The sequence below is a fragment of the Chiloscyllium punctatum genome, chromosome 9 (genome assembly GCF_047496795.1).
Source record: "Chiloscyllium punctatum isolate Juve2018m chromosome 9, sChiPun1.3, whole genome shotgun sequence".
Taxonomy (NCBI): Eukaryota; Metazoa; Chordata; class Chondrichthyes; order Orectolobiformes; family Hemiscylliidae; genus Chiloscyllium; species Chiloscyllium punctatum.
In genome coordinates, this window is record NC_092747.1 from 17880786 (window position 1) to 17905357 (window position 24572).

The window sequence follows — 24572 nt, forward strand, 5'->3', positions numbered from 1 at the left end:
TTGCGTGCAATCCTGGTCTCCTTCCTATCAGAAGGATGTTGTGAAACTTGAAAGGGTTCAAAAAAGATTGACAAGGATTTTCCCAGCATTGGAGGATTTGAGCTATAAAATCATGAGGGACATGGATAGGATAAATCGACAAAGTATTTTCCCTGGGGTGGGAGAGTCCAAAACTAGAGGGCATAGGTTTAGGGTGAGGGGAAATGTATAAAAGGGACCTAAGGGGGAATTTTTCACACAGAGGGCGTTACGTGTATGGAATGAGCTGCCAGAGGAAGTAGTGGAGGCTGATACATTTGCACCATTTAAAGGCATCTGGATGGGTATATGAATAGGAAGGCTTTAGAGGGATATGAGCCAAGGGCTGGCAAATGGGACTAGATTAGGTTGGGATATCTGGTCGACATGGAAGAGTTGGACCGAAGGATCTGTTTTCTGTGCTGTACATCTCTATGACTCTATGACTCTATAACTGCAGATGCTGGAAATCAGAAACAAAATCAGAAATTGCTGGAAAAACTGGCAGCATCTGTGGTGACCAATCAAAGTTAGCATTTCAGGTACAGTTTCTTCAGATTGGATTGTAGCAAGGAAAAGGTTGGTATATTTGCTAAAGATTGTTTGGAGGAAGAAGTAAGTGATAGGTGGAGATGAAGCCCAGAGTGAGAGAAACACTTGGGCAGACAAAGGAATGGGTGAAGGTCGATCTGAGGGAATGAATAGCTGCTAATGGGGTCTGTTAGTGCTGACAACAGGTTGTTGTGGTAGCAGACCATTTGATAACAAGGTCTGGCATGTGGAGTTAGGGGTAGGGGCATGGGAGAAGGTGATCATGCCCTAAAATGGTTGCACTTAGTACTGAGTCCAGAGGATGCAGTGTTCCCAAATGGCAAATGAGATGCTGTTCTTCCAGCTCATGCTAAGCTTTGCTGGAGCACTCCTGCAAGCCTGAAACAGAGAGGTTGGACAGGGAACACAGTGGTGTGTTGAAGTGGCAGGCAACAGGGAGCTTGGGGTCATTTTTATCGACAGAACGTAGCTGTTCTGCAACGAGTCACCCAATCTGCGCTTCGTCACCTCAACATAAAGCAGACTATGAGCAATGAATACAGCAGACCTAATTGAATGAAGCGTAGGTAAAGCACTGCTTCACCTGGAGTGTGTCTGGGATCTTGGATTGTGAGGAGGGAGGAAATAAATGGGTAGGTGTTACACTTTCTGTGATTGCAGATAAATATTAACTGAGAAATTGATTAATTATTAGAAGTTAAAATGTTAAATATACCTACTGCCTTATGAAAAAAACTTGGCTGGTGGCCACCAAATATTAAGAAGGTTGCACTAGAAGGTACCTAACTCATGGAGATGCTTCATTGGGAATACACAGAGGTGAGGTCAAGGTGTTGGAGGGAAGGCATAAACCTACAATCAACCAAGCTAGCTGAATAACAGGTGTCTTGTTCCTAGCCTGGTGGTATTTCAAGACTAGGGTGATACTTTTAAGGCGAGTGCAGAAAAAAATTTAAAAACAATGCGAGGGACAACCTTTTTACACAGAAAATGGTTTGTGTTTGGAATTAACTCCCACAGAATATGATAAATGAGGGTACAGTTGCAATGTTTAAAATGGATAAGTACACAAATAGGAAATGTTTGGAGGAATATGGGCCAAGAGCTGGCAGGTGGGACTAGGTTAGATGGGGAGCATGGTCAGGGTGGACTCAATGGACCAAAGCGTCTGTTTCCTTGCTGTGGCATTTTGTGGGCAGCACGGGGGCACAGTGGTTAGCACTGCTACCTCACAGCGCCAGAGACCCGAGTTCAATTCCTGCTTCAGGCGACTCTCTGTGTGGAGTTTGCACATTCTCCCCATGTCTGCATGGGTTTCCTCCGGGTGCTCTATGGCTCTGATTTTTTGATCCTTCAGGCAGTTTGCAAATTGCACGCCAGACGTTAGCAGCCATTTCACAGCCCACCAGATTAGAATGGCAGCACATCGTTTTCAATCCAGAGGACTGACAGAGAACAAGGAGAATTTGACACATAACTCTCCTTGAGTGTTAACCAATCATTTGAGTGTGATTATCCGATTTATGTATCATTATTGGTGTTGACTGAGCCTGTGCAGACAGCAATAGAGTACGAGGACCTCTAGTGGCACAATCCAGATTTTCAAACCCTGTCTACTGATTGTATTCCTGCACAATATGTTGTATCTACTGTGACTAAGAGTTGACATTTTCCTTTAAATCATTGTCTGCACATGCCAATGACTCTTTGCTACACGCCAGCAAGCTGAGTTTATATTCTTCCTGCTGCTTAACTGAACCACATTATCAACAGTATTTAGGTGAAAACATTAATAGAACCGCAACTGAACTGTACAAGAAGCAATACAAACTTGCCATGCCCCCAGCTGATCAGACTTCCAGCCACAAGGCTGAGAGATTAGATTACTTACAGTGTGGAAACAGGCCCTCTTGGCCCAACAAGTCCACACCGACCCGCACCCATTCCCCTACACCTAACACTACGGGCAATTTAGCATGGCCAATTCACCTAACTTGCACATTTTTGGATTGTGGGAGGAAACCGGAGCACCCCCACACAGACATGGGGAGAATGTGCAAACTCCACACGGAGAGTCGCCTGAGGCAGGAATTGAACCCGGATCTCTGGCGCCGTGAGGGAGCAGTGCTAATCACTATGCCACCGTGCCATCCACAAAATATTGTGACATCTTCCTTCTTCCCATGACTTGAACATCAAGTTTCCTGAAATACAAAAGCAACATGCAGGAGATGCTGGAAAAGGACAAAAATGCTGGATAAAATACCTGGCAGGTCAGGCAGTACCTGTGGAAAGAAGCCGAGTTAAGATTTTAGGTCAATGACCTTCCATCAGAGTAGTCTTCTCGTATTAGGTAACATTGCCAAGAAAACCTTTAGCTGTATATATGCAAACAGCTTCTTCACCTCAAAATGAAATCTCAAGTAATGTTGATGCCCAAAAAATGCAACACCGTAAAAGTAAGAAGCAAAAAAAGTCTTTGCAAAAGGCTATACAAATACATGCATGTGAATTTGTAACAAATGATTTGTATGCTGGGCATATAAACACAATTCAGAGAGCTGCACCACACTATATTCATTGGGTTTATTCTATCCCCAAATGTTAGCATTGATTTCAAAGTATAACATCTGCTTGACCTTTCAAGAAGAGTCTCTGTTACATCAGGCATCTCAAACCAGACATCTGGGGAGCAGGTCTAATGGGAAATGCAGATAACTGACTAACTGTTATAAGTGCTAGTGCACTAGGATCAGGAGCTTGTATAAGGGACTGCAAGATTGGTTCAATTAGCTGCATCAGATCAGAACCCTCCAATGGGGATTACAACATGGGACTAGGGGACAAAGATCGTAGCTCCGGACCAGGTATTAGTGACTTTGCATCAGGGGAAGCTCCGGGATCTGTCTCCAAGTCATTGATAGGGAAAGGACAGGCGGGCGCAGCATAGGGTACGATGCTTGAAGAGCTGATCCCTGAGCTGAAAGCCCTGGAACTGTGGAAGGCATAACATTCTCATCCAGTATGTGATACTGAGATAAGATGCATCAAAACCATCATTGATAATAATGGCTACCATAGAAGGTGACAAGTTTGCTTCAGTATATCAGGGAAAGGTGTCTCAAATGTTTGAGTAACAGGTGAAGCTAGCTTTTTCATCCTTCTATTTTTCAGTAAACACAGAAGTAATATTCTCCACTAACAGGATGCTGCTGTTAAGCCATAAGGATGTTTTGCCTACCACACACATTAATAATGTCCTGTATGAGTTTCAGTGCCAGTGTGATGCCAAGTATGTAGGCTGTACATCCCACCAACTGGGAGATCATATGTGATCCTTTGCTTCATATGTCTATGACAACCCAGAGTCCATGACTGGGCATAAGAGAGAAATATATTTCATGGATAAAAGAGCAGGTTTCACCATCGGACAAATTATATAGCGATCATCTGTCCACTCCACCCTATCACTAGACTGACATCGAAAAGTAACAACTTTGAAGCAGGAGAAACACTTAGGGGAACTCTTGGAAGCATTTTATAGGCTGCAATGAAAGATCTCATGCCAGAAGCCTTCGCTGTTAAAGAGCAGATTGAAAGAATGCCTTAACTTATAAGGTGCTATGGGACCAAATCCATCCCAGCCTAGTTACATTCTTTGGTTGGATGATAATTTCAGAGCCAGAAAGGCACAGATGATATCATGATACAGCATTTAGTATACATTGCAGTTGTGAATAAGTTCTTCAGGTCTGTTACTACATAGTCTACAACAATGCTAACCTCCAGGAGATCATGTAAGACATGACTTGTTAATTCTTCAAGGGCAGTTCAGATCCAACTATGCCCATGGTAGATTAAGTGTACACATAAACACCCTTATACATTGTGACCACTCCACGTTACTGCACAGAAAATTGTTCTAATGCAAATTGGAGAATGGCATTAGATCTTTTGCAATGTTGCGGCTGTACAGGACATTGGTTAGGCCACTTTTGGAATTTTGCAAGCAGTTCTGGTCTCCTTCCTATCAGAAAGATGCTGTGAAACTTGAAAGGGTTCAGAAAAGATTTACAAGGATGTTGCCAGGGTTGGAGGATTTGAGCTATAGGGAGAGGCTGAACACACTGGGGCTGTTTTCCCTGGAGCGTCGGAGGCTGAGGGGTGACCTTATAGAGGTTTACAAAATTATGAGGGGCATGGATAGGGTAAATAGACAAAGTCTTTTCGCTGGGATTGGGGAGTCGAGAACTAGAGAGCATAGGTTTAGGGTGAGAGGGGAAAGATATAAAAGAGACCTAAGGGGCAACTTTTTCACACAGACAGTGGTGTGTGTATGGAATGAGCTGCCAGAGGATGTGGTGGAGGATGGTGCAATTGCAACATTTAAGAGGCATTTGGATGGGTATATGAATAGGAAGGGTTTGGAGGGATATGGGACGGGTGCTGACAGGTGGGACTAGATTGAGCTGGGATATCTGGTTGGCATGGATAGGTTGGACCAAAGAGTCTGTTTCCATGCTGTATATCTCTATGACTCCATGACTCTATAATTACATGTTTCCACCTGACCAGGATCCAACTTTGACATGAAAATGTGGGAGTGCCAGATCAGCAATATTACCTTGTTATGGACCAGGCCAGACTCCCTCAAATCATTTCAAAAAGGTAGCCTAGGTCCCAACTTTTCGCATTAGAACATAGAAAAGTACAGCACAGAACAGGCCCTTTGGCCCACGATGTTGTGCTGAGGGTTAATCCTAATGTAAAATAAAATAACTTAACCTGCGCACCCCTCAACTCACTGCTATCCATGTGCATGTCCAGCAGTCACCTTAACTGTCCCTAATGACTGCTTCCACCACCACCACTGGCAATGCATTCCATGCATCCACAACTCTCTGCGTAAAGAACCTTCCTCTGACATGTCCTCCATACCTTTCTCCTAATATCTTAAAACTATGACCCCTAGAACCAGTCAATCCTGCCCTGGGGAAAAGTCTCTGGCTATTGACTCTATCCATTCCTCTCATTATCTTGTATACCTCGAACAGGTCACCTCTCTTCCTCCTTCTCTCCAGAGAGAAAAGTCCAAGCCTATTCAACCTTTCTTCATAAGGCAAGCCCTCCAGTCCAGGCAGCATCCTGGTAAACCTTTTTTGCACCCTCTCCAAAGCCTCTGTATCTTTCCTATAGTAGGGCGACCAGAATTGGACACAAAATTCCAAGTGTGGTCTCACCAGGGACTTGTAGAGCTGTAGCAAAACCTCGTGGCTCTTAAACTCGATCAGCCTGTTAATGAAAGCCAAAAAACCATATGCTTTCTTAACAACCCTATCCACTTGGATGGCAACTTCGAGGGATCTATATACTTGCACACCAAGATCCCTCTGTTCCTCCACACTGCCAAGAATCCTGTTTTTAATCCTATATTCACATCTGAGTTCGACTTTCCAACAGTCATCACTTTGCGTTTATCCAGGTTGAACTCCATCTGCCATTTCTCAGCCCAGCTCTGCATCCTGTCTATATTGCGCTGCAGCCTGCAATAGCCTTCGATACTATCGACAGCACCTCCAACCTTTATGTCATCTGCAAATTTCCTAACCCACCCCTCAACCTCCTGATCCAAGTCACTAGTAAAAACTACAAAGAGCAGAGGCCCAAGAGCAGAGCCCTGCAGGACCCCACTCAACACTGACCTCCAGGCAGAATACTTTCCATCAACAACCACTCTCTGCCTTCTGTCAGCTAACCAGTCTGACAGCCAAAGCTCTCTGTATCTGATACTTTCTAACTTTATGAATGAGCCTACCATGGGGAATCTTATCAAATGCCTTGCACATACACCACATTCACTGCTCAAACTTCATTGACCTGTCTTGTCACCTCCTCAAAGAACTCAATAAGCTATGTGCCTTTAATCACGCTCTGCTTTTCTAAATAGTCATAAATCCTATCCCTCAGAATTCTTTCCAAAACTTTGCTGACCACAGACACAAGACTGACTGGGCTGTAATTGCCAGGGATTTCCCTATTACTTTCTTGAAAAGAGGAACAACATTTGCCTCCTTCCAATCCTCCAGTATGACTCCATTGGAAAGTAAGGAGGCAAAGATCTTTGCCAGCAGCTTAGCAACCTCCTTTCTCACTTTCCAGAGCAGCCTAGGATAAATCTGGTCTAGCCCTGGGGACTTATCAATCTTAATGTTTTCCAAAATTTCCAGCACATCAACTTCATCTATCTTGATCTGTTCAAGCCTGTATCCCAGCTCCTCAAAGTTCTCATTCACAACAAGGTCCCTTTCCTTAGTGAAAACCGAAGCAAAAAACTCATTTAGGACTTCCCCTATCTGCTCAGACTCCGCGCACAAGTTCTCTATGCTATCCCTAATCATCCATACCTTTTCCCTGATCATTCCTGTATCCCTCATGTATGAGTAAAATGCCTTTGGGTTCTCCCTAATCCTTCTTGCCAAGCATTCCCCATGCCCTCTCCTAGCTCTCCTCAGTCCATTCTGAGCTCCTTTCTAGCTAGCCTGTAATCCTCTGAAGCTGTGCAAGGTCCTTGCTTCCTTCACCTTATGTAAGCTGCCTTCTTCCTTTTGATGAGAAGGTCCTCTGTTCTCGTCATCCAAGGTTCCTTAATCTTACCCCTTCTTACCTGTCTCAGAGGAACAAATTTATGCATCACTCACAACAACTGCTCCTTAAATAGCCTCCACATGTCTGCGGTGCCCTTTCTGTGGAACAATTGCTCCCAGTCTGTACTTCCCAACTCCTGTCTGATAATGTCATAATTTCCTTTTTCCAATTAAATATCTTCCCTCGGTAACTGCTCCTTTCCCTCTCCAAGACGATGGTGAATGTGAGGCAGTTATGATCACTGTCACCAAAGTGTTCTCCCACCACAAGATCTGACACCTGTCCTGGCTCATTGCCTTAGCATCAGATCCAAAATGGCCTCTCCCCTCATTGGCCTGTCTACCTACTGACTAAGGAAACCCTCCTGAACACACCTGACAAAAACAGCTCCATCCAAACCATCTACACTTAGGAGGGTCCAGTCGATATTGGGAAAGTTGAAATCACCCATAACAACAACCCTGCTACATCTGCATTTTTCCAGAATCTGCCCGCCTATGAGTTCTTCAATCTCTCTACTGCTATTAGGGGTCTGTAGAAACCCCCAATGAGGTGACTGTTCCCTTGCTGTTCCTAATTTCCACCCATACTGACACAGTAGGCATACCTTCCTCAACAACCTTTGTTTCTGTAGCTGTGATGCACTCTCTGATTGGCAATGTTATACCCCCTCCTCTTTTTCCACCCTCCCTGTTCTTTTTAAATGTTCTAAACCCTGGAACATCAAGCAACCATTCCTGTCCCTGTGAAACCCACGTCTCTGTTCCGGCCACAACATCATAGCCCCAAGTACTGATCCGTGCTCGAAGTTCGTCATTCTTACTTCGGACACTCCTTGCATTAAAGCAGACACACTTTAACTGATCCCTTTGTTTCATCGCATGAGAAACCTTCCCGATAGATTCACATTATCCTGTCACTGCCCCATCTGCAACCGTCCCCCTCTCAGACATGTGCCTCTGATTCCCACCCTCCTGCCAAACTAGTTTAAACCCTCCCGAATCACACAAGCAAATCTCCCACCCAGGACATTTGTGCCCCTCCAGCTCAGGTGCAACCCATCCTTCATGTACAGGTCCCACCTTCCCCAGAAGGTATCCCAATGGTCTAGGTATTTGAAGTCCTCCTTCCTGCACCAGCCTCACAATCATGTGTTAAGATGCACTCACTGACTGTTCCTCACATCACTATCTCATGGCACCGGTAGCAAACCGGAGATCACTACTCTACTCGTCCTGCTCTTCAGCTTCCAACCTAACTCTATATGGTCACTTTTCAGATCCTCAATCCGTTTCTTGGTGTTGTTTTAAGCAGATGTAAGATTAATATTCAGGAGTGATGTAGTTGGTAAAACCACTCAGTTTTAAACAAATCAGAATTTACTTACAAACTACCGAATTAAACATAAACAAAAGAGAACAGGATATAGAATAACTTAACCTATCTGAAAATTCAACCAATACAATCTCCTCACAACTTAACAAAGAGCTGTTCCAATTTCCTGCAACATCCCATGAACACACCCCTTGGCAAAAAGGTAAATTCAAACACAGGTTCCTACAGGAGAGAGGTCAGAGAGGGAGAGGATCAGCATGGAGCCTCTGTTTACTCCAGCAGCTTCTCTGGGTTCCCAGCTAAAAACTAAAACCAAACTGGAAAAAGCCCTGAACTGGGAGGACTGGCCACTCCCTTTTCATTGTACAAGTTTTTTTTAATACAAACCCTAAACGCCTCCTCTGAAAGCTGACTTATGCAGTATCTGTTAGCCATTCCTCAAGTAGCCAATTCAGACATATCAGCACCTCTGCCTTTATGACTCCTCTCGAAGAAAAGGGCAAAATAACCTTGGTAAAGAGGCAGCATCATCACACTGTTACTCTTGGACACATATGCTGAACTGAGAATGTATGTACTGAGGCAGGGTGTAAACCTAATTCACTATAACAGACTCTAAAAATTAACCTTGGGTTTACAATTGCATTGTTTGCTAAGTGACTGTGTCCTGTAGTCCTGAGAAGGTTGAGAATTCTGGTAGCTGAGGGGTGAAAATTAATCATATCAAAGCCAAATGGTCTTTGTGAAAGAGGATTTGCAGTTCATCGAAGAGGTCTGAGATATTAATCTCATCAACAACGTGCATTAAAGTGTATGTTAAAAGCCAAGCATTGGGTTACTTGTTACACCTTGTTCCTAAAAGAAGTGAGGATAGTTCAACTGCAAGACCATCCAGTGTGGTTAGATTGGCATTGACTTTGATGGAGCAGTACATGGGCACTGTACATTCAAAAGGAAGTGTTGGGTTGAGATCCATAAATGTACGTGGAGGCATCACAATTACAATTGATACATTATTGATTTCTATGAATGGAGTGCCTCCAAGTACCTCAACACCAGTATTCTCCATGACTCAGGCCTTCAAAGGTCAGAGAGAAGCGTGCTTCCCCACAGTATGTGAAGGCAATGAGGCATGAAATTGGTGAGATGAATGGAATGAACTCATGGCTGGGACACTGTATCTCATAGCTGTGAAAGTGAAGATCATGTTACTGATGGCTGCATTGTCAATGGTCATCTGCATTAAATGGCCCTTGAAGAATATGTCCAAATACAGTGAATGGTAAATCTGTACATAGAGTGCAGCTGATTCCAACAAAACATCAGTTGATTTCATACCTCCTTTGCTAAATAAAAATCCTTGAGAAAATCATCACCCAGAGTGCAAACTATTCTTTAAGCTTTAGCCATTTGTAGTTGTGACACCTATCATGGGCAGGAAGTAAGGGAGTTACTGATTCTGCTCTAAGTAAAGTGCAGAGCTAAATGGAAGTTAGAAATCACACAATGCCAGGTTATAGTCCAACAGGTTTATTTGGAAGCATTAGCTTTCACAGCGCTGCTCCTTCATCAGGTCACCTCCATCTGATGAAGAGCAGCGCTCCGAAAGCTAGTGGTTCCAAATAAACCTGTTGGACTATAACCTGGTGTTGTGTGACTTTTAACTTTGTACACCCCAGTCCAACACTGGCTCTCCCAAATCATAAATAAATGGAATGCCTAGATGGAAGAAGCAGCAGCACAGAGATGTTGGAATTAGCAGATGTGTGAATCTCCTCAAACAGGAAATCCAATGGGAGATCTCTGGCTTAAAGGAGACCCTCGCATATCTGACCTGAGCTTGGTGGCCACCTCTGCTTCACTAAACATGGCAGATTGGTGTGAATAAGAGGTAGTCAATTTAGAGGAGGTGAAAGCCTCATGGTATTGTTGCTAGGCTCTTAATCCAGAGACCTGGTAATTTTCTGGGGACCTGGGTTCAAATCCTGCCACTGCAGATGTGGAGTTTAATTGAATAAATATCTGAAATTAGGAGTCTAATGATCACAGTAAAACCATTGTCATTTGCTGAGTAAACCACTTCTGGTTTCACTAAAGTCCTTTAGGGAGGGAAACTGCTATCCTTACTTGGTCTGGCCTACATGTGACTCTAGACCTGCAGCAATGTGGGCAATTGGGGTCGACAATAAATGCTGGCCTGGCCAGTGCTGCCCACATCCTGTGAATAAATAAAGGACGGTCATGTATTCCAATGATGCTGATGTTGCTTCATCCTCATGAAGAGATGAACCATAATGCCTGAGCTTGCCTTTTATCCAGAAGTTGTTCTTATAGAAGCCATTAGAGATCTTGGTGCATTTCATCAACTGTATTCTGAAATCAGCCATGGCCAAGGTGGCCTGGAAACCATAAACCATAAAGGTCTGCTGTCGTGGAGAAAGTGACATTGAAGCTCTAACTACTGTTGCATGATATATTGGGGCATTAATTCACAATCTGTCCTAATATCAAATTCCACTTTTGTTAGAGATATCCCATCACCTTATGTCTTTGAATCCCTGAAGAGACTCAGTTTTTGTTCTCTGCTCCAATGAGAAATTGTCATTGAGAAAGGGGCAAACTCAGGATCTAGTGTCAAAGGGTAGTTTCAGTTCTGACATCAATGATCAAATGGATTGACCATCTCTTGATATTCCCTGGATATTGCTACTTAAGCGTCCAATCCATAGCTGCCATAGTTTCCACTACTATTGTATCATTATACTGTGGAGAAAGTGAGGACTGCAGATGCTGGAGATCAGAGTCAAGAGAGTGGTGCTGGAAAAGCACAGCAGGTCAGGCAGCATCCGAGGATCAGGAGAATCGACCTTTCAAGCAAGAGCCCGTCCTGATAAAGGGCTCTTTCCTGAAACGGCGATTCTGCTGCTCCTCGGATGCTGCCTGACCTGCTGTGCTTTTCCAGCACCACACTCTCGACTATCATTATGCTGTAGACTAATGAGGGGCTAAACTTCTGTATTGTTCCAGATTATGCCAATTTTGATGAGTGGCAGTAAAACATTCCAATCCCGCCACCATGCCAGCAAGCTGTGTTTACCTTCAGGTTTTCACATAAACAGTGCTTAGGTGCAACATTCACCTGAAATGTAATCACAAAATCGAGCAGTACACTCAGAAATACAAAGTAGTCTGGCCGCCAAAGCAGCTGGCTCTCAACCACAAGAGGGCGATTGCATATATTGACATTGTCATTTTTGTAATCAATGGAGGTGAAAATTAACGTGGATAATAGAGTCCCAGAGTTCGAAACCTTAAAGTAGCATATACACAAAGGGCTCCTTTCTTAGAAGTATCATTGATTATTGAAATGAGAAATTTCAGGTTTAAACCCTTTTTTATATGAAAGACCAACTGTCCAACATATTGCAAGAACAAACACTAACTAATGTTACAGCTGCTCTATTAGAATAGAAAAGATGAAAGAGGTGACTTACAGGGATATTGAGTGCGATAAAAGGAATTCACTTGGCTTTACGAGGTAATTCTGTAAGCTAGGTCTCCTAACCCAGAGAGTTATGCAATATGAACCTGTATCAGCAACAGAGGCTTGGTGCTCATTATAATTCATGGCTGACATGATCATCCATCTAGAATTTACCATAAAATATCAGGAATGTCTGAGAAATATGAAAGCATATGTTTTGTAAATGCAACCTAACTACTCTAGTTGGATATTTTTAATGCAAAAATGGCAAACTCTAATGTCAGAGTTTCCTCTCAGGATAAGAAGAGAGGCAATCTGTTAATATTTTCAGATTTGAATTACATTGATATAGTCATACATTTGAGATGTTCACTGAATTTTAAAGCATATGTTACAGAGTGGCAATACTCATAAATTTGTAATTCTTGCCAGAAGTCTAATTTGTATGAAAAAATATAGTTAGACTTTAATGTAAATGTTGTCTGAGTGTTTTTGCAGTAATTCTTTGAGTGCATGCATACACGGCTGTCGTCTGCATGCTGTGGCTCAATGACAGGTTGGGATGGTCTTGGTTCACGTTTGAAGGCATTGTAGGATGAATGTCCTGCTCACCTTGCAGATTAGCTTCATTCCAGTGGGGAGCTGATGTAGAGTGGAGTGTGGCTGTAAGGAAGATGAAGAAGAGCATTGGTATGATGCCATAGCTTTTCTTGACCCTAGTTTGCACTTGAGTTGGGGTCTGGGTGGATTCCATTGATGAGGATCATGGTTTGTATGTCATTATTTAACAGTTGCAGAGGATAGTGAGGTGCTCCAATGTCAGGTCAATGTCACCAGCACAGAGGCACTGGTGATGGTCAATTAAATATTCTGGTTGGTCACATCATCTGCATGGCAGATTGAAAACTTCCAAAGGAAGCTCTTCATTCTGAGTTTGTCATGGCAAGCGATATGAACATTTCAAGGGTATCCTCAAAGCCTTCTAGATTAAATGTGACATTCTCACTGCCTCCTAAGAATCTTTTTCCCAAGATGACCCAAAGTGGAGAAGTAACATTCATAAAGGTGCCATCCATTGCAAGCATCTTCAACTGGTCCAGATGGAAGCCAGTGTAAGGGGCTATGTAAAAATTTGAACATCCCAACAACCTGCCTCATCAACACCAACCTGTGGCAGAGAATAAAGGTTTAATATCAGACTGTTGAGTCACCTCAGTGTCCATAACTTTCAAGAGAAAGAAAGTCACCTTCAGTATCAAAGGGCTACTTAAGACAACAAAGAAAAAGAACTTTCTCTGAGATACTGGAAAATTCCCTCTACAAAAAAGAGCAGGACCACTCCTATTTGTAACCAAGGAGAAAGCTTGTCCCAAGATCATTCTCAGATAGTTTTGGATGTTGTCCGTGCACTATGCATCTGAATGCATAGTGTTGGAATGAGAGGGTTAATGTTAAATAATCCAGCAGCAAACTTTTTGTAGATAAACAGATAAGTTTGTTTATTTTCACAACTTGCTAAGAAGCTCCTCAGAAACGGTATCAAATTTTCTCTCTCTCTCTCTCTCTCTCATACACACGCACACATATATACATATTAATTATAGATCAAGATAGCTATAAATATTCAATGGAACACTTTATTTTGATGTGGGTCTATTATTTTGAGATAGAGACAGGCAGGGAATAGAGGGATGCTGACTCCATAGAGGCAGAAGATTTTTAGGTTTTTAATTTAGAAAAGCATCATATGTTAGCGCAATCTTGTGGACAAAAGTATCTGTTCCTGAGCTGTACCTTTCTTTGTTCTTAAATTTCAAGTTGGTGGATATTGCGTTGAGTGTGCAGAAATAGCTCAGCAACTGCAATGGCTTCTTTAGTTGGACTGTTTGTGTAACAATACTATGGCTTTAAGAGGTATATTTTATCTTTTCTTTAGGAAGAAATGTTGAGGCAGAGGCATTGGGCTGTCTGCTCAAAGCCAATAAAGTAAACAGCTTGTTAGCTGTTTAAAAATTGGAACAATAGTAGCAGCCTGAATGGATGAAACTCCCACAGAACCAGGCATTTTAGTTTTTGCTCTGTGCATTTGCTGGAGTCTTGAAGCTGGATGTCAAAACTCTTATTCCTCTCTCCACTACAGCTAAAAGCTAGCATTCGCTTCCTGCTGCTAGAGAGACAACCTATCTCACTGAATTTGCCTTTGCCAAGGGTGTATTTATGGGATATTACTATATTGGAACAGTTAATTAATGGTATATATATATATATATATATATATATTACTTGGTAAAGCAATTTGGTAGCTACAGTTAAGCCAATTCTTTTGGTTATAATAATTTTGTCCATATTTTAACTGTAGTGTAAAAATAAAGTGTGTTTTGCTTAAAGTAAGTAGTTTGACCAATTGAATTGCATGTGGAACACAATGCCTTATACTTACTTTTAAAATAGAAAAACATTAGGCTATCTTCTTATGGTCTTATGGTCTTAATATATTTTGAGGGGATTTGGTCTGGTCCATAACATTTTGCACCAGAGGAAAGTAATGGCCTAGTCATACTACCACTGGACTGTTAATCCAAAGACCCAGGTAATGTTCTGGGGACCTCGGTTCACATCCACCATGGCAATGGAATTTGAATTAAATACAAATTCTGGAATTAAGAGCTTAATGATGACTATGAAACTATTGCTTATTGTCGGGTTCACTAATGTCCTTTATGGAAGGAAACTGCCATTCTTACCCTGTCTGGCCTACATGTGACTCCACACCCATAGCAATGTGGTTGACTTTTATCTGCCCTCTGGGCAATTAGGGATAGGCAACAAATGCTGGACTCACCAGTGATACCCTCATCCCGTGAATGAATTAATAAAAGGGTAGCTTGTGGATGGCTTAAGGTAGGGGAGAGAATGGTCCTTTGCTCCTCTTTCAAGGATTCAAAGCTTATAGTCCTTTTACTGTTTGGTTGGTTACAACAGTCCAATGACAGGGCTTGTTGGTCCCTCTATCCCTGTAATGGAGATCTATCTGCTGAGATGATATTCACGTCCAAACAGGGAGGAAAGGTGCCACTCTATAATATGAGTCTGTAACAAATAAGTATGATTTTCTAAATAAAGCACCCTGTGGTCTTTATTTCAGATGTCTCTCCTTTGGTGGTTGGGTTTTCACATCATAAAGTGTCATATCAGTTAAACATCAATTTGTTTGAATAAAAACCATCAAAGCCAGTGAGTCAGTTTAGATTTGTGGACATGCGTGACAACATAAGAACATCTCATAATATAAGAAGACATTATACCATAATGTAAGAACATAACAAGAACAGCTTTGATGAATAGCCAACAGATTCAAAATGTTTTCTCAGCATTCTCCCCACAAATGCCACCAGAGCTGCTGAGTTTCTTCATAAGTTCATAAGCTCACAAGATATAGGAGCAGAATTAGGTCATTCTGCCCATCGACTCTCCTCTGCCATTCGGGTCATGGTTGATATGCTCCTCACCCCTATTTTCCTGCCTTCTCCCCATAACCCTTCAATCCATTACCAATTAAAGATCTGTCTCACTTCTCTTTAAATTTACTCACTGCCCCACCATCCACCACATTTTGGGGTAGCTAATTCCAGTTTCTCCTCAACTGTGTTTTAAATTTGCTACCCCCTATCCAAAGACTGTGACCTCTCATCCTAGAATGTCTCACAGGTGGAAGCAAGTGCTCCACATCTATTTTATCCATACCTTTTATCTTGAATACTTATTTTGACCTCCCTTCATTCTTCTAAATTCCAGAGAGTATAGGCCTAAACTGTTTAATCTCTCTTCATATGACAAACCCCTCACCACTGGGATCAATCTAGTGAACCACCTCTGAACTGTCTCCAATGCCATTACATCTTTCTGCAAATAAAGGGACCAAAACTTTGCACAATACTCCATGTGTGGTCTCACCAATGTCTTGAATCGTTGCAACAATACTTCTTTACCTTTATATTCAATTCCTTTAGCAATTTCTAGTTTTGTTTCAGATCTAAAACATCTGCAGTTCTTTGTTTTATATTAGAGATTCACACACCCCAAGTGTGCTTGTATTTAGTTGCAATGTGTGTAGCTACTGGCCTATAGAGTACCACCTCCATTGGCTCTTTCTGTGAGTTTACATAATACCACCAAAGGAGCATCTCATTCCCCGTCCTTGAGCATCATTGCAAAATCTCTCAACAGGTTCTGCTTATGAAAGGATGAGGAGGGGTGGGACATTTAAGGATTCTCAACATGCAAACCATCAAACATTCATGCTTAAATTCTTAAAATTAATCACTCCAGAGAAGATGCAGAGGATCAAAATCCTATAATGTGGAGACGCCAGTGTTGGACTGGGGTAGACAAAGTCAGAAGTCACACAATTCCAGGTTATAGTCCAACAAGGGTTTATTTAAAATCACAAGCTTTTAGAGGACTGGTCCTTGGGCAAGTGAAGTGGAGGGAGGTGCAGAGCCACAAAATAAATAGGCGAAGAAATACAAGATAATTCCAGATATTTAAGTGCATCAACAGATAAGTACAAATGGGGTGAGTAGAGTGTCGATGGGCTGAATTAACAGTTTTTGCAGGTGACTAAGTGTCAAATTGTGTAAGTAAAGGGTCAATGGCTGAATAACAAATGAAGGGATGACCTATGAACTGATTAATTAAAGCAGAGAGATAATTACAGAAGAACCTCTATTATCCGAACGAGATGGGCGGGCAGTATTTCGTTCGGTTAATTAATTATTCAAATAACAGATTCAATGCCTCTCCTTGGGACTCAGAGTTTTCTGGAGTTTCTTTTTTCCTCTCTCTGCCCGCCTTGATTCGCTCTCTGTTTCAGGGTTTGTTTCTGAGTAGACACACACTTGTGTGTAAGGGACCTGCAGCATTGCTGAAGCCTGTCCCCGCCGCTGCTTCACTTCAATGGGATTGGCACAATGAGCACTTGCAATGTCCGTCCCCTCTTCAAGACACTGGGCAGCAGCACACTGCACAACCCCACTCCTCCGTGCACCCCTGCCTGCCTGGCCCCACCCCTGACCCCAGAATGGAGATGGCAGCCAGACTGGACTCCAACAGCAAGACTGCTGCTGCCTTTGGGGGTGAGTCTCAAAGTAGCGCACGCGCACACATACACACAAACACACGCAGCAACACACAGACACACACACACAGCAGCATGCATACATGCGCAGACACACACACACAACTTTTTACTGCAACCTTTTGACAGGTTTCCACCTTTGCCCTGTACAGAATTATGTTGGAGAGATTATTTGGGGAAGTGGGGTTTAGGATACACCCTTGTGTAGAACTCCAGGGAAGGTATGGGGAGAGAGAGAGAGAGCGCGGGAGATCAGTCATTTGGAGACGATGCTTGGGCTCCCATCGATGTCCAGGACTGTACTCGGCAACATTTCAGTAAGTCAAATTCACTTTTAATCATTGTAAACAAAAGACACGATCTGTGTTGGTAACACCTCTTTGATGTAATATTTCTATCAGAACGTTGAGAACTTCTTTGGATAATCCAAAATTCGGATAATTGATATTCGGATAATCGAGGTTCCTCTGTACAAATAATCAAAAATGAGATGGTGCTAGAGACACACCGAATAGCTAGAACAGTTATCAGAGTCAAAATCCTCCCAACAACGGGAATATCCAATTTTAATTCCCCTAGAAATGAAGGAGTATTCAAATCCGTAATTCTGGCTCTCTGCTGTCGGCACCATTGTTAAAATCAGACACTTTTTGTGAAAAGGTATTCTTTAAAAGTATAGGGCCTGATGTTCTAAAGAGTGTCAAACTTCCACTCCAGCCACTTTTTGAAGAAAGATGGGAGATTAGAATTTCTGCGAGGAAATTCTGCTCAGAAATCCCTCAGAAATGTGGACATATATTTCCATTCTAACAGTTCTTTTGAAGCGTAGAACTGTCAAGGGAAGGCAAAACACGTTCTGTTTTCACAGAGTCAGCTGCTGTATTCTGGAATTTAAAACTCCTGACAGCTGCTGTCAGACCATAAGTACATAAGTTAAGTGTGATGTTTAGGTGCCAGGCAGGTAGGGTGCCAAATGGGTAGGGGGTTAGGGTGCCAGGACAGGAGGATGCCAGCTGGAAAGATGCCTGGTAAGTAGAGTATAGGGTATCAGGTTAGCAGTACGCTCATTGAGTATTGCACCGAGTATGTAGGTTATCAGCTGGGAAGGAAGTAAGGTGCCAAGGATAAGATGCCAGTTGGGTACCAGGTAATATGCCAAGTAGCTAGGTCCAGCTGGATAGGATGCCAAGATGCAAGGTGACAAAGTAAGTGGTGCAGTGTTTGGAGTACGTTGGTATGGGTGGTGGTGGGAGGTGAGGGGAAGTAGAGGGAGGAGTTCCAGGTTTGGTCAGATTTGAGGGGGTGGGGGGAATTGGGGTGGGTCTGACAGGGTGGATCTTACACTGGGCCATAGATGGGGGTGGAGTCAGGGTAGAGGGGTCAGGCCACATTCGGGATAGGAAATCCAGAATCCAGCAAAGGGACCTGGGGGATGTCAGATTAAGTCTGATTGCTGGTTTACATATAAGGTTTTCTCGCACACCACTCTCAGTTCAGATGTCAGCTCAAGGTTTAAAGTTTCACAACCTTCTGACTAAATAAACGTACCCTTCAACTCAGACTAAGCATCTTCCCTCCTATTTTTTAAAATTGTGTCCCTTGGTTCCAGATTTCCCGGCCAAGAGAAACATCTTTTCTGTATCTACCCTGTCTGTCCTTTCAAGTAATTATGGAATTTTCAATTAGATCTCTTCTCATTCAAAACTCTCAAAAATACAGACCCAGTTTGCTCAATCTCTCCTCACTGAACCTTTGTTGCACTCTCTGAATGGCTACAATATCTTTCCTGAGACAAGAAATTGCACAAAGTATTCTAACTGAGCTTCATACCACCAATACTGGAATTTTTTCACATATGCTCCTTACTTCTGGTCTTTGAATTGGATTTCTGCAGAGAAGCTCAGGAGTGCCCTCCTTATTCCAATGAAAGATGTGGCAGAAAGAGTAAATGCCACATAACACAACAGGCCAAACAACGGCCTTGTTCTGAATTTAATCTGGTGAAGGGTTCCATCTCAAATGCTCATGTGCTCTTCCTCTCCTGGACCCAGCTGGCATTTCCACTAATTCCTAATGTTTATCTTGGAACTGGTATTTACAGGATTTATTTTTCGGTTAAAGCTGGGGAACCAATTTTTGTTTTAATTGATTGTGATGTAATTTGGAATGCCCTGAGAATGCAGTTGATGCAATGAACACAGTCCACCGATTTCTCAGCAACAAACCCAAACAAGCAGACAAAACACGTTCCAGAAACCCTAGTGGCCTAGCCACTCTCCCCTACATCAAAGACATCTCAGAAATGACAGCCAGACTACTCAAACCTTTTGGCATCATGATAGCCCACAAACCCATCAACACACTAAAACAGCAGCTAATGAACTTGAAAGACCCTATACCAGGGGTTGGGAACCTGCGGCCTTCTAGACCATTGTGTGTGGCCTTTTGAATGAATCCAAGTTTTGCAGAACAAATCTTTTATTTTTTATTAATATGATTTTTTTCTTTATTATTTTTGTTTTAATCTTAAAATGAAAGTATTTAAAATACTAGAGGCTAAAAAGAAAATTCAATGAAACAATCCTTACAGACTGACCACCACAATTAAAAAAATGTGAATTTTGAAGAATATATAATTGAAGTTTCTTGGGTGCAGCCTTATTAAATTATAACCAACATAATGCAGCCTTCCAATAAGTTTCCCCACCTCTGCCCTATACAGACAACAAGCAAGACTAACGTCATTTAGGACGGCACGGTGGCACAGTGGTTAGCACTGTAAAAACAATGACTACAGATGCTGAAAACCAAATACTGGATTAGTGGTGCTGGAAGAGCACAGCAGTTCAGGCAGCATCCAACGAGCAGCGAAATCGACGTTTCGGGCAAAAGCCATTCCTGATGAAGGGCTTTTGTCCGAAACGTCGATTTCGCTGCTCGTTGGATGCTGTCTGAACTGCTGTGCTCTTCCAGCACCACTAATCCAGTGGTTAGCACTGCTGCCTCACAGCGCCGAAAACCCGGGTTTAGTTCCCGCCTCAGGCGACTGACTGTGTGGAGTTTGCACATTCTCCCCGTGTCTGCGTGGGTTTCCTTCGGGTGCTCCGGTTTCCTCCCACAGTCCAAAGATGTGCAGGTCAGGTGAATTGGCCATGCTAAATTGCCCGTAGTGTTAGGTAAGGGATAAATGTAGGGGTATGGGTGGGTTGCGCTTCGGCAGGTCGGTGTGGACTTGTTGGGCCGAAGGGCCTGTTTCCACACTGTAATGTAATCTAATCGAATCTAAATACTGTGTAAGAACTGTAACAAACTCTACATTGGACAAATAGGCAGAAAACTAGCCACCAGGATACATGAACACCAACTAGCCACAAAAAGACATGACCCTCTCTCACTAATATCCTTACAAACAGATAAGGTGGGACACCACTTCGACTGGGACAATACATCCGTCTTAGGACAAGCCAAACAGAGACACGCACGAGAATTCCTAGAAGCATGGCATTCCAACTGGAACCCTATCAACAAACACATTCAGTTAGACCCCATCTACCATCCTCTGTGAAAAAGAACAGGAAATTACCTCACCAACCCAAAGAAACATAAACATATAAATAGAAAGTAGAAATCATATACAGTGCTTCTCCTGAGGCCCACTGAAGACGTTACCAAGTAGGGTGACGAAATGTCTGGAAAGAACCTCCCAGCTCAGCGAGCAAACCTACATCCAGAACCTCAACCTGAGCTACAAATCTTCTCAAAAGATGATACTATATAAGTGCAACTCATTTCTATTCATATTTTGTAAGAATACCAATGAATAAACATCCTTGATGCTTTGCAGTGCATTGGATTTTTTTTAACCACTAGATCTAAGATTTTTGTTAGATGTAGCACGTGGGGGGAGATCTTTGTATACTCCCTGATCAGTGAGTTGGTGGAACTGAATAGAACACTGATTAAATCCTGCAAGTAATTGCCAAGAAACAAAATGTAAATCAACATTATTAGGTCCTGGAAATGTTAAGCAATCCAATCCGGTGAGCACTGTCAGGGATGAAGCAAAGCAGGAATTTAAATGATACAGGAACAAAAATACTAGAAAACCTCAATAGGGTGAGGAAGGAAACAGAGTTAATGGTTTAGTTCAATTATATTTTTTGCCTTTTTATTCAAACGATACAGTTTGTGTATCACACATTTCATGAGACTTCTTTTAGCAGAATGACTTCCTGGAATAAAATTGACTTCAGAAGGAATGAGGAAGGATTTCAGGAACAGTTGTCACATCGGAGCTATGAGCAAATGAGATTGTTTCAGTCAAGAAATACAGGAACACATGAAGTTATCGAGCTTCTTGAGCTGCCTTTACATTTGGTGAGATTATGCTTAATGAATGTTATGTAAATAACTACAAAGTAACTCATAAAGGAGTGATGTTGACTCTGTAAATTGAAAGGTTTTCCAATGAGAGCCTGAGTAAATTTAGTTGATATTCTCTGGAGTTTGGAAGCATGGAAGGCAATCTTTTGGGATATTCAAGATTATAAAGCTGCTACAAAACATAGATCACCCTCGTAGGCATATCTAAGAGAGGGTGTCCAGTTTCATGGACCGTTTGTTGAAACTGTGATGAAGAGAAATTTAGAATCCTCTACCCCAGAGTGTTTTGGATGCCAATTATTGAATATATTTAAGGCTGAGACAGACAGATGACAAGTCTCTCACACTCTCATGGAATTTGGGTGTGGACAGGACAGTGGAATCGAAGTCCAGGTTTGGCCATGATCATACTGAATGGTGGAAGCTCCATATGTTAATCGACAAGGTCTTGTTCTTTGCAGACAGAAAAAAAACCTCTAGTTCTGGACTCCCCGACCCCAGGGAAAAGACTTTGCCTATTTATCGTATCCATGCCCCTCATAATTTTGTAAACCTCGATAAGGTCACCCCTCAGCCTCCGACGCTCCAGGGAAAACAGCCCCAGCGTGTTCAGCCTCTCCCTATAGCTCAGATCCTCCAACCCTGGCAACATCCTTGTAAATCTTTTCTGAACCCTTTCAAGTTTCACAACATCTTCCCGATAGGAAGGAGACCAGAATTGCATGCAATATTCCAACAGTGGCCAAAGCAATGCCCTGTACAGCTGCAATATGATCTCCCAACTCCTGACCAATAAAGGAAAGCATACCAGACACCTTCTTCACTATCCTATCTACCTGCGACTCCACTTTCAAGGAGCTATGAACCTGCACTCCAAGGTCTCTTTGTTCAGCAACACTCCATAGGACCTTACCATTACGTGTATAAGTGAAAGGTTTTGACAAAATGTCTATTTTCTTCAACAAACACTAAGCTGTTGGGTACCAAAGCAAATTCTGCTTCCACACAATTGATTCCATTGGCTCCCTGGGCAGTACCTACGCCTACAAACTGGTGTTGTGATATAAGCTTCTGATCCTATATCTGCTCCATCACAAAATTACCTCATTCCACCTCAATGTTCATTCAACAACAACTTTCTATCTTTATAACTATCCCTGGCACTATAAACCCAACATCACCAATGCCTACATCTCCTTTAACTCCAAAATTCTCTATTCCCATGATTCTGACCTGTTCTGCAGCACATCTCCACCCATTACTTCTATTACCTAGGCTCCATGCACTGGAATTACCATGCTAATCCACTTACTCCTTCCTGAGTTGCAGATGTACCATGTGCTCACAGCAGTTGGAAATCCCCCAAATTATGGAAAAGTTCAAAAATTAGTACAGAGGATGAAGTCAAGTTCTAGTTCTCAAGCAAAAAAGAATAAACAAGAAAGGACATGCATTTATACGACAACTTTCACTAATTCAGGGCGTCCCAAGAATTTTGCAGCCAAATTATTATACCATTTTGTTGAAAGGAAAAAATATAATATCAGTAATTGTGACCTTGAAACTACCTGATTGTTGTAAAAACTCCCATCTGGTTGCCCTTGCAGGAAGGAATACTGCCCCGATCTCCCACAGCAATGCAATTGACTCTTAACTGTTCTCTGACAGTCTTATCGATCCACCCAGTTTATCAACCAGCTGCAAAAGACTATAATAAGAATTATACGTACAACTACCAAGCATCAATCTCAAGATAGTAGGTAAGTCATGCTTCAACTGTACAGTGCATTGGAGAGACCAGACTTCAAATTCTGTGTGCAGTTTGAGTTTCATTAATTAAAGAGGGATATGATTGCAATGGAAGCAGTTCAAACAATGTTCACTAGATGGACTCCTAGGATGAACTGCTTGCCTTATGAGGTTTGAAGGATGAACAGTTCAGGCCTATGCTCATTCGAGTTTATGAGAATAAGAGTTGACCTTTTTGAATATTCTGAGTGGAACCTGACAGAGTAGATGTTGAGACGATGTTTTCTCTCAAAGGGGCACAGGGAAGTAGGAGGTTTAAAAATAAGGGTTTCCCATGTAAAATGGTGATGTGGAGGAATCACTTGTCTCATAGGATGGTTAGCCTTTGAAATTGTCTTCCATGGAGACTGCATCATTGAATATTTTCTATGTTTCTACCAGTTATTGAGTTGGATGATCAGCCATTATAATAATGAATGGTGGAGCAGACTCGAGGGACTGAATGACCTACTCCTCCCAATTTTCTATGTTTATATATATTCAAGGAAGAGCTAACAGACTTTTGGTCAACAGGAAATTCAACGGTTAAGTGTGACAAGTGGGATTTTTTCATTTATGCAAGGTTTCTGGTGCCACTGGCTGAGCCAACAGTTATTGCCCATCCCTAATTGCCCAGAGGGCAGCTAAAAGTCGAATACATTGCTGTGGGTCTGGAGATACATATCGGCCAGACCAGGTAAGTTCAGCAGATTTCATTTCTGAAAGGTTATCGGTGAACCAGATAGGTTTTTATTACAATCGATAATGGTTAATCTTACACTTGCTTTTCATTCTAGTGTTTTATTGAATTCAAATTTCACTATCAGTGGGATTCAAAGCCATGCCTCCAGAACATTAGTCGGGATCAGCTGGATTTCTGGTCTAGTAACATTACCACTCCAAGGTGGAGTTAAGAACATAATCTGATTAGCCATGATTTAATTGAGTGGTAAAACAGAATCAATGGGCATAATGGCATAGTCCGATTCCTATCTCTTATGATCTTATGTGGCAAGTAAGAATCATCCCACACAAGTGCCAGACAATGAACATCTCCAAAAAGAGACAACCTACCCTCAACATTTAATGGCATGATTCTTGTATGAGAAATGCTTACTACTGAACACCTTTTTGTGTGAGTTGAGAGTGTGTTGCTGGAAAAACACAGCAGGTCAGGCAGCATCCAAGGAGCAGGAGAATCGACATTTTGGGCCGGAGCCCTTCATCTCT